Below are 11240 nucleotides of genomic sequence, written 5' to 3' on the forward strand. Positions count from 1 at the left end.
TTGAAGTTGCAACGGCACTGAAAAAAGTGACTTATGACCCCCTTTTCACACTTATCATTGCATCATCTCCAAGGTGTGATTTACATCTGGAAGTTTGACAACTGGTTTGTATTTATAATGGTTACAGTGTTTCAAAGTCATGTGGTCCCCTTTTGCCACTTTCTGTATGTTATAAGTATGTGTTGCAAGCAGCTAGATGAAGGAATTATCAGATTATTTTTATTGTTATTATTATTGTTGTTGTTGTTACTCCCCCCCCCTTAAAAAAGATTTCTTAATCACTAAAACCTGACCTGCAATAACCCAAGGAAACAGTGTTGTAAGACAAATAAGATATTGTAAGACTAATTTAATGACCGTACCTGAAAGTAATTCTGAGAACTATTTGATCAAGTGAGAGACTGACTAAGAAATGAAATTCCAAAACATTCAATTCCATGGATATACAAAAACTTAACACTCAACATGCTGCACCCAGACCTGCAAATGTTTTACATACTCAAATAGGTGTTAAAAACCAGACCTCCTCCAAAACTGCATGACCACCAAATCAACACCGGTATACTTTTCCCTGATGCATACTTCTCTCTTATACAAACGCACATATTCTTCCCTATAAAAAGCATCCAGAATTCTGCAGCCTGCCATTTTCAAAAGCCGATTTCTGTGCTGTGGTCTTGAAGATAAAGAAAATGTTCTATTCTCCTCTACAAGTCTATCTTCTTAGCTTGGGGATCAAATCCCCTTTGATCTTTCAACATCCCCATTGCCATCTTTATCTTGAAACTATTCAGGTTGTCTGACAAATGGATGGTATTTGATTTATTGAGTGCAAGATTTGTCAAGGTGACCTTAAGCTGCATCTTGAAGAAGAAAACAGAACTTTAAAATCATAAACAGCTAAAGTTTAAATCAACTTTAATTACTAATTCAGGGATGGGATCCGACCAGTATAACTACCGGTTCTGTCACTCTGCATCACGCGAGTGCAATTGACGACCTGCTAAGCTGCCCGGACAGCTGAGCAGTGCTGCGTGCAAGTGCGCAACAGTTGGAAAAGCCCTTTTTTCCTGCTTTTTCAACCGCAGCTGTGTCACGCTGCAATTGAAAAAGCAGGAAATAAAGGTCAGGTAAGAGCCCAGGCAGGCAGGTGGGCCAAAACAGCGGCAGACATAGAACGGGTTCTATGTATGCTCTCTGTCTGATGCTCTTCAGAACTACCGGTTCTACAGAGGTGGACAGAACCAGCAGAATCCCACCTCTGCGTTAATTCCACGGTAACCCAGCAGGAAAAGAAATGATATTATTATGTGAGTTTCTGGTATGATTATGATGAAGTAGGAGAAGGTCATATATGTGAACTTGAAATTCTAGACCTAGAAAACCTTGAATTACGCCGTCTTCGGTCTGATCTAAGTATATAAAATCATACATTGCAATGTCCTACCTGTCAATGAATACTTCAGCTTCAACCATAACAATACAAGAGCACACAATAGATACAAACTCAAGGTTAACCGCACCAAACTTGATTGCAGGAAATACGACTTCAGCAACAGAGTGTTTAATGTCTGAAATACTCTACCTGACTCTGTGGTTTCTTCCTCAAACCCCAAAAACTTTAACCTTAGACTGTCTACTATTGACCCCACCCCTTTCCTAAGGGGTCTGTAGGGAGCGTGCATAAGCGCACCAACGTGCCTACAGTCCCTATCCTATTGTTTCTTTTATTTTTCTTATATGTATCCATTTCATGTATTCATAACTATGTATATACTTATACCTATTATCCTGTAAGCGATTGACAAATCAAATAAATGAATAAATGTGCAAGTAAAAAGATGTCTTTTTCCCTTGCAGCTTTAGCTACTGTAGAATTGCTTTTATGCTGAAAGCATGGAATAAAATGTTTATTAGAAACACGTTTGGAATTCATATCTCTGGGCTTGTCTTGATAAGATAGGGAGATGGGAACTGTTTTTCTGTTCTCTATAATAGTCTAAAGTTTAAAACCTAGACTTCAACTTCTATCAGCTCCTGCCTAGATGAAGAACTGCAAAAGATTGTGAGTGACATAATTATTGTCTAATTGGTGGCATTCATGGTTCTCAACAGTCCAAAGAGTTATTTGCAATGGATTAATCATTGATATTTTAACTATTGGATTTTGATACATTTTCCTCATTTCTGAAAGCTCAACCTAGCTGAGGTATTTTGCTTGAACATGGTGTTTAAAAAAAGGAAAGTCACATGCACTCCCAGAAAAGCAGTAAAAAAATCAGTGCCAAGCTTGTATCTGCCTCTTGGAAGTATACCCCAAAAGGACAGTGCCAGATACCACTAAAGCAGTGAAGGAAGACCCCCTCCCCAGATAGAAAAAGAAACCATGAGGCAGGAAAAAATCCAAACACAATACAAATAATTAAATCACAACAGTAGCTGTTGCTTGTTGAAGCTGAATAAGGAAAATAATCCCATCAATAAACACAGGATTAAATGTCATCAAGCACAGAATTAACCTTCACAAAAAACCAGTTTTAGACCAAAACTCAGAAAGGGTATGTAAACTCACGTTTGAATGTCAATCTTTCTAGCTACCCAAGAAGCCTTGTGGAATGTCACTCCTGTCAGTGTGTGAGAGAGTTGAGGGCTGTTTGGAAAGTGAAAAAGTATTTGCTGTGTGAGCAAGAATGGGACAGCAAGGAGCCTGGGTGTGCTTAGCTCAATTGTTCTGTACTAAAGCTGTATGGTACTATGAAACTAAAACTGAAACTCCTCTCCTCTGCTTGTTTTTTGGATTTGGAACAGATTTCTTTTCAGCTGGGGAGGGGAAGTAGAACTCCTTAGCATCAGAGCATGTTAATAACAATATAGGAAATGCTAATGCTCTGATGGTCATTTCAAAAAACCCTTTCTTAGTCAGCACCTAGTAGCCAAGAGGAACATACATGCCAAATTTCAAGTTTGTAGACTTTACAGTTCCGGATAATTTTTGATGATGTGTGAGTGGTATTTTGCATATATATATATATATTCTTAAGTTTCCGCAGGTACTTACATGTATGGCATTCAGCTTTGTTCGGGTATTTTCCCACGTCATTGTAGTTGTGCTTTTAAAGTTGTAGCAACATTTCGGCAGAATCTCATCTGCCATCATCAGGCTTCTATATAGTGTTCATCTATATATACATATACATATACATATACATATACATATACATATACATATACATATACATATATATGGCATTCAGCTTTGTTCGGATATTTTCCCACATCACTGTAGTTAAGAGAGACGAACTTTCCATACACTGGACTGATTCCAAATTTACTATGCAAAATGTTAATTTCTAATATTCAGTGGATAGAACCTTTGTTCCTGCTGCTTTCTCCTCCTCTAATCATTGAAAATTCTCAGCAATATCCCCTTTTTCTTTTCTTAAAAGAGATTTGAATGCAACTTACTCACTTATTGGATCTTCCCACAGGCAGGTGCTCACTCTGAGCTTCTCATTTTAAAGACTGATTTGCCTGCTATTATACAAGTAGCTGTAGGAACAGTCCGACCCTCTCATTAGATAAGTATTTTTATGACACTCAAGAAACTTGCTCAAACCTTCTCACAGAGCAGCTGTTGTGTGGGAGAAATGGGAAAGGCAGTGCTGCGTACATTCTCTGGAGCTGAACAAAAGTTAGCACTAGCATTTAGTAATAGCATTTAGGGTTATATATCACTCCAGAAAGCTTTACAGCACTCTCTTGATGGTTTACAATCTGGGTTCTCATTTTACCGACCTTGGAAGGATGAATCAACCTTGAGCCCCATCAGCATCGAACTCCAGGCTGTGGGCAGAATTTTCCTGCAATAGTACACTTTTAATTATTGCATCACCAGGGCTCACTGGGTAGGATATGAATCCAACAGCAAAGGGATAGTTTTTTGCCCAATCTTCTCCTGCTAGTTTTCCACTGGAAGCTTCTTGTGACTTGGGCCAGTTCCAGAAACCACTAGGTTGATTGTGTTCTGACCAAGGCTTATTGAGACACTAACAAACACATGTTAGTCCCAAAATCCTTTTTTCTTTATTTCAACGGCTGTGAATTTTAGTCATTCACAGCCCTTAATGTGTCTCAGTTTGTAAATAGTCCCATGGAAGTCTCCTAAAGTCCTTCAGGATAATTCTGATAAGCACACACCTCTATCTTTCTTGAAATGCTGTCAACAATTAAATTTCTAAGTACCTAAACTAAAATTTAATTTGCTATCAGTAAGGGCTTTAGTTAATCTTGGTTATGTAGTAACCTTTAGGGGAGATAAATGTATAATAGAGAAAGAGGGTAAAAGTGTTACTGCTAATTTAGAGAATGATTTATATGTGATACATGATGACCAGTTGAAGATGGCTAATTCAGTTTATAACAATGTTAAGCCACATGATGAATGTATATATTTACTACATATACGTCTAGGGCACATTAATTTCAAAATGCTCAAACAGACTGCTGAATTGTCAGAGGGAGTAAAATTGAAACCCTGTAGCAAGTATTTACACTGTAATGCTTGTAGTCAAGAGAAAAGCAAGCTTACTCCAGCAAACAGACTTAATGAGTTTAAGACCAAAGAACCTTTAGAGGTTGTTTTTGCTGACATAATTGTCCTAAGAAACCTAGTTTAGGAGGTGCCTGCTATACTTTGAGTATTATGGACCATTACTCACGGTACGGTTTCTGCTATCTCATGAAATACAAACCAGAAACATTCCAACATTTCTTTAACTGGCTAAGGTTTGCAGAGAGAAAAATGAGGAGTAAAGTAATTACTTTAGTTACTGATAATGGGACTGAGTTTGTTAACAAAAGATTCCAAACAATGTTGAAATTGGCTGGTGTCCAGCATAAACGTTCTGCACCTTACAGACCACAACATAACTCATTTGTAGAATGAAGAGGGCAAACATTACAGGCCATGGCTTGCACTATGTTATCTGATTCAGGTTTGCCTGAAACACTGTGGGGTATAAATTAATTATATATATTTTACACTTTAAGATAAGAAAAAATTGTGCATTTTGAGATTTTTTTCCATAATCATTTTTTCTGATGGAATCTGATGTTGTTTCCAATGTTGAGCGAAGGCTAATCCGGCTGCTGTTAAAATGTGTATTGTTATGTATTTGGTTTTTTTGGAAATTTGCTTATCAAAAATCCCTAGTAGGAAGGACTCTGGTTTGTATTTGATCTGCTCTTTGGTGATTTCTTCCAACCAAGTTTTGATTTTCTTCCAATACTTTTGGGTTTCTGCACAAGACCACCACATATGGAAAAAGGTTCCTTCTTTTTTCCTACACTTCCAGCAATGCGGACTCAAGTTGGGGTGCATCTTCGCTAACCTCAAAGGGGGGAGATGCCATCTATAAAACATTTTATAAAGATTTTCCTTGTATGCTGCCGATTTGGTAATCTTATTGTTTCTGCCCCAAACTTTCTCCCATTCCGCTAATGTAATGCTGCGCCCTACGTTCTTACTCCAAGCAATCATATTTCCTTTTACGATTTCTTCTTCTAGTTCTGTTTCTAATAAGTAGTTATAAAATTTTGTTATGTTTTTTTTATTTGATCCTAATAAAATTTTATCTAACTGTTGCGGTTTGTTATTAATTCCGAATTCTTTTTTGTCTTGTTTATATCTGCTTTGAATCTGAAGATAAACCCAGTGATCAATTTTATGTCCTTGCTCTTGAAGATCCAGCCTCGGTTTCAAATTTCCTTGTGGGTCTAATAAGTCTTTGTATTTAATCATTTTAGTAAGCTCCAAATTGTTTGGGTGAATCATTGCCTCCATTGTTGAAATCCATACTGGTACTTTTGTATAATGTTTTTTCCTTATTTTCCTCCAAATTGTTAATAGTGCGTCTCTAATTAAATGTCTATGGAAATATTTTTGACTGGTTTTCCTACGTCCCATAGAAAGGCGTGCCACCCCTTTGTAAATCATGGCCTTCTAGAAATAGTATTCTTTTATTGGTTAAATTCACCCAATCCTTCAACCAAACTAATGAGGTGGCCATATGATATAACTCCCAGTTTGGAAATGCTAACCTCCCCTGCTCTTCATATCCTGCATTGCTTTTACATTTATTCTGGGTTTTTTCCTTGCCAAATAAATTTCAGGGTTGTTCTATTGAGTTCTTCAAAAACTTTTATGTAATTTAATTGGGATCGTTTGGAATAAATACAAAATTTAGGGAGAATGTTCATTTTAATAGTAGCAATTCAGCCTAGTAGTGAAATTTGAAGTTTCCCCCACAATTCTAAATCTTTCTTTACCTGATGTATCAGTTTATCATAATTGTTTTCTTTAAGTGTCTTACAGTGTGGGGTTAGCCAAATTCCTAGGTATTTCACTTTCTTTGTCACTTGTATCTGCATTATTTCTTCTAGTTCTATTTTCTGTTTTTCTGTTAGGTTTTTGGTCATTAATTTGGTTTTTTTTTGTTTATTTTAAGTCCCGCTACTGCTCCAAATTTCTCTAATTCACTCATCAATTTTGGTCCCCTGTCTTTTGGTTCTTCAAGGAAGAAAATCATGTCGTCCGCAAATGCTTGCAATTTATATTCCTCTTTCTTAACTGTTAATCCCTTTATATCTGAATTCCGCCTAATTCGTGTTAATAATGTCTCTAATGCTAATATGAAGAGCAGGGGAGAGAGTGGGCAACCCTGTCTCACTCCTTTTTCTATCTTTATTGGGCGGGTGCATTCCCCATTCACTATTATATTAGCATGTTGTGTATCATATATAGTTGTTATAATATTTTCAAATTTAGTACCCAGATTCAAATTATAAATTTTTTGAATTAAAAATTGCCAATTCAAATTATCGAAAGCTTTTCTGCATCTAGAAACATGAGTGCTACTTGTCTCTCTGGGTGGGCTTCATAAAATTCTAGTACGTCTAATACTATTCTTAGATTATTCTTTATTTGCCTAGTTGGAAGGAATCCATTTTGATCTTCATGTATATACAAGTTTAGCAATCTTTTTAATCTGTTTGCTATAATAGAAGTGAATATTTTATAATCAGTATTTAAGAGTGAAATCGGCCTGTAATTGTTTATATATCTGGGATCTGTATCCTCCTTCGGGATCAGCGAGATCAGTGCCCCCCTCCATGAGTCCGGCATCCTGGCTGCTAGTAAAACGTCATTAAAAACTTCCACCATAAGTGGTCCGATTTGATCTACTATTGCCTTGTACAGCTCCCCTGGGATCCCGTCTGGGCCCGGGGTTTTATTATTTTTCTGGCTCTCTATTGCTGATTTCAATTCCGATTCCGTAATGTCTTTATTTAATAGTTCAGCCATTTCTTCCCCAATTGCCTTATCCTTTACTTCATCTAAATAATTCCTTATTCTATCTTCACTGACATCCTCTCTTTTGTATAAATCTTCAAAATATTTATGAATGATTTCTTTTTTCTGTTCTATTTCCTGGTATGTATCTCCTTTGCTATCTATTAACTGGTATATCAATCTCTTCTCTTTCTTTTTTTTCAGTTTATAAGATAGCCATCTTCCTGGCTTGTTGGCATGTTCAAAATAGATTTGTCTGGTTAAGTTCAAATTCATAGTCATTTTCTCTTGATCAATTAAGTTCAGTTTGTGTTTGACTATACTTATCTGATTTTGCAGTTTGGATTCTTTTGGGTTATTTTGTAGAAGGGTTTCTAGCTCCTTAATTCTCTGTTGTAATTTGTTTTGTTGGGAATATTTTTCCTTGTTTCTCTTAGCATTATAAGAGATTGTTGTGCCTCTTATAACCGCCTTCATCGTATCCCAGACATTTTGTTTCGTGGTTTCTCCATTATCATTTTCTTTAATAAAAAAAATCAATTCCTCCTTTAATTTATTAATGTATTCTTTCTCTCTTATTAATTGAGTGTTTAAGGTCCATCTTTTCTTTGGTTTTGCCCTGCCCTTCCATATTACCTGTATTGGATTATGGTCTGCCCATTCATTAGGCAAAATTTCCACTTCTTTTGTCTCATTTGCTATCTCTCCACTCATCCATGCCATATCAATCCGTGTCCATGTTTGGTGGGGATTTGAATAAAATGTAAATTGTCTTTTTCAGGATGTAATCTTCTCCATATATCTGTCAGATTTAGCTCTTTCATCATTTCCCTACAAATCTTGGGGAACTCTCTCTTCCCCTTTTTATTCTTCCCGGCATTACTGTGATCCTTTTGGAAATCAGCAATGGAGTTGAAGTCCCCTACCATACAAATATTTCTTTTTTGCAATTCAACCAATTTTCCATATAGGTGTTTAAAAAACTCTTTTTGGTCTCCATTTGGGGCATATATTACTACTAAAAGAATTGGAATATCATTAATCCAGATCTGCAAACCCAGAGTCCTTCCTTCTAAGTCCGACCATATTAGCTCAGATTTCAAATCCTCTTTCACATATACTGCGATTCCCTTCTTTTTCTCCTCATCTGCTGGTGTGGTAAATAATTTTCCTAATTTCGGGCATTCTAAATATTTTTCATCCTTCTTCTTTATATGGGTTTCTTGCAGGCACGTTATATCTGCATTATGTTTAATTAATTTAGATAATATCCTTTTTCTCTTAATTGTTGAATTTAAACCATTTATGTTTATTGATAGTAATTTTTTTTCTTCTCCCATCTATTTAGTTTTGTTTTGCTCTTTGTCGTGTAACAATTCCTTTGGCGCTAAAAAATAAAGACACTTCACTATACTATGATAGCTGGAATTGTTGGTATAATTGGATTGACCAAAGATAAATAATATATTATAAGGCATAAAAGAAAAGTATCAATACATAATAACGAGGTAACGATATAAGTTAAAAACAGGTGTGGTTATATGACATAAGTGAAGGTGATGAAAACAAAAGAAGATCTTGCAAACTGTTAAAATAAGAATACTTTTAATCCTGTAACCTCTTTCTTTCTTTCTTTTCTTAAAATTCTTTCCCTCTCTTCCTCTTCTCTCTTCTTTCTTTTCTTTCTTTCTTTCTTTTGCTTATTTGTGTATGTATTGTGACTGGTTTTAATTGTAAAAATTAATAAACTATATTTTTTTAAAAAAAAGATAAGAAAAAATTGTAATCGGTTTAGCCCTTTTAAATATACTATATGTGTCAGGCTTCAATGTTTCCACACTCACCATGAAGCCCCACATGGAATTAACTGAACTGCATGTCGGCCAGGTTGATGAATGACGGCGAGGTCATTGATAAGAACAGAAAAAGCTAACATGTAGAAACCAAAAGCAAGTGATGAACTCCAGTCAAAATGAAGGATTGTTATGTCGATGCATGCTGGAGGTTTGCAGAACATTAGAGAACATTAGGGGGGAGTAGGTAGATAGATAGATAGGAGTGTAGTGGGGAGAAACCCCAGCTGGAGCAAAGACTGTTAGAGGGATTGTGATGAAACATTTGAGACAGAAAGGGGAAGTTGGTTTGAATAATCTAAAGGGTGGCTATAGCTGTGGGGAGGAGGTAGTGGTTTAGGGTTACATTAATCGGGAGTGGGATGATAGATGCGATTAGGAGCACCGGGAGGAAGCATGGGGAATTAGCCGGGAGGGCAGATGTTAGGTTAATTACGAAGGGTGGATTATTGCAATAAAAGGTGCTGAGAGGCAGTTGCTCTCAGCACTGGCTTTACACAGATATTTTCTTGTTGTCGCTGACTTGGCTGGGATGTATTGTAAATAAACCATTATCTTAACTCCACAGAAGCGAGTAATGTAGTTTATACCTAAAATCCCTACTTGCCTAGAAAGGCTGACAGAAAGCCAGTGCTCATTTACACCTGTACTTTGAGTGAAGAGAGAGTGATTGTCGGGTGACTATGGCGGAAGGTACGGTTCCAGAATGGTCGGAAGAAGAGGATGCAGAGGTAGAGGAGGAGGCAGGGGAGGTCGGACAGAGGTTGAAGCCGACAGTGGAGGAGGAAAATATGCCTTTGCCAGAACAACCAGGTGAAACCTAAACTGCCTAAAGGTAAAAAAAAAAAAAAAGAGGTGCAATTGAGTGAATCCCTTCATCAGCGGAAAGTGGATAAAGAGGCTTTTGGGGAAAAGCCTCAGCATCATGAGAAAGAACTGGACTGGCGGGTCAAACGTTGGCCTGAGGAAAGCCAGTGGGTGGCACCAGGCAGTGAAACTCTAGACATGCTAAGAGGTCAATTTGAAGAGATTTCGTTGAAGGGTCCTATTGGGAGGGGTTTAACTGAGAGGAGAAAGGGGTTGAGACCAGGCAGAGACCCCTTATTCACATCCAGTCCTATGGGGCTCCCAGAGTTGTATGTTGGAAGATTAGATCAGTCAGAGATACAGTCTCAAAGTCATGCAAGATGTGGAAGAGCAAAGGTATACCGCAGGACCCTGTGTATCAGAATGGCGAGACCTGTCATCTGGAGCTCATTGGGAAGTACCAGCACAAGGGAGATGGGGACCCCCTCCCTTAACTGCAACTTTTGATGGCAGTGCCAATAGGATAGCTGTATTCTTGGAGCAAGTCATTAACCACTTCAATCTGTATGGCCATAGTTACCCTTCGCATTGGTCTATGGTAGTGGCTGTGACAAGTGTATTAGTAGGGGAGGATCAAGAATGAGCAGTAGACATGCATAGCCATTGGTCAGCTGAATTGGGGGATAGCAGACAATTTTTGGTGGCATTGAGAACCCGTTTTGAGGATAAAACAATCGATAAACAAGTGGAGGAGGATTTGCTGGCTGTCAAGCAGAAAGGCAGAACAGCTCAGGAGTATGTCAGTGACTTTTGACAAGTGGTTGGCAGACTCCCTACTTTACCAGAAAGTCTATTAATCCATTTATTCAGGGAAGGACTGGATAATAAACTCAATCAAGTTTGTGTTGTGGTTCTCATACAGCATTAATAGACTGGTATAGGATAGCTATTGAGCTAGATGATGGGTTACGTAGATTAAATCCAAGACCTGAGGAGTGATACCACATAGAGGTGGGGTCCCAGTAAAGAGCCCTACAATCAGACCACTACAAAGTCAAAGTGGCAAATGAACAATGAGGTGTTTCCGATGTGACAGGCCTGGACATCGGGCAATGGACTGTCCAGTACCACAGTTGTCTATATCTAGAGATCCTCAGGTGGCTTCAACGTTGCATTAAACTAAATTGGATGGTCAAGGTTGGCAAGAACATGAGAGGATTAGGAAGGCT

General features: G+C 37.6%; 1 protein-coding gene across 1 annotated transcript in view; it reads right to left on the reverse strand.

The window, feature by feature from the left end:
• ASAH2 (N-acylsphingosine amidohydrolase 2) overlaps positions 1 to 3530 on the reverse strand; it is a 53039-nt gene extending 49509 nt beyond the window's left edge. Inside the window, exon 1 of the mRNA XM_087932395.1 lies at positions 3466 to 3530. The gene's annotated coding sequence lies outside the window, so the exon portion shown is untranslated. The remainder of the gene's footprint in view (positions 1 to 3465) is intronic.
• Positions 3531 to 11240: the final 7710 nt, after the last annotated feature.

The sequence above is a fragment of the Pseudonaja textilis genome, chromosome 4 (genome assembly GCF_049901715.1).
Source record: "Pseudonaja textilis isolate UNSWEBS1 chromosome 4, rPseTex1.2, whole genome shotgun sequence".
NCBI classification, from domain to species: domain Eukaryota; kingdom Metazoa; phylum Chordata; class Lepidosauria; order Squamata; family Elapidae; genus Pseudonaja; species Pseudonaja textilis.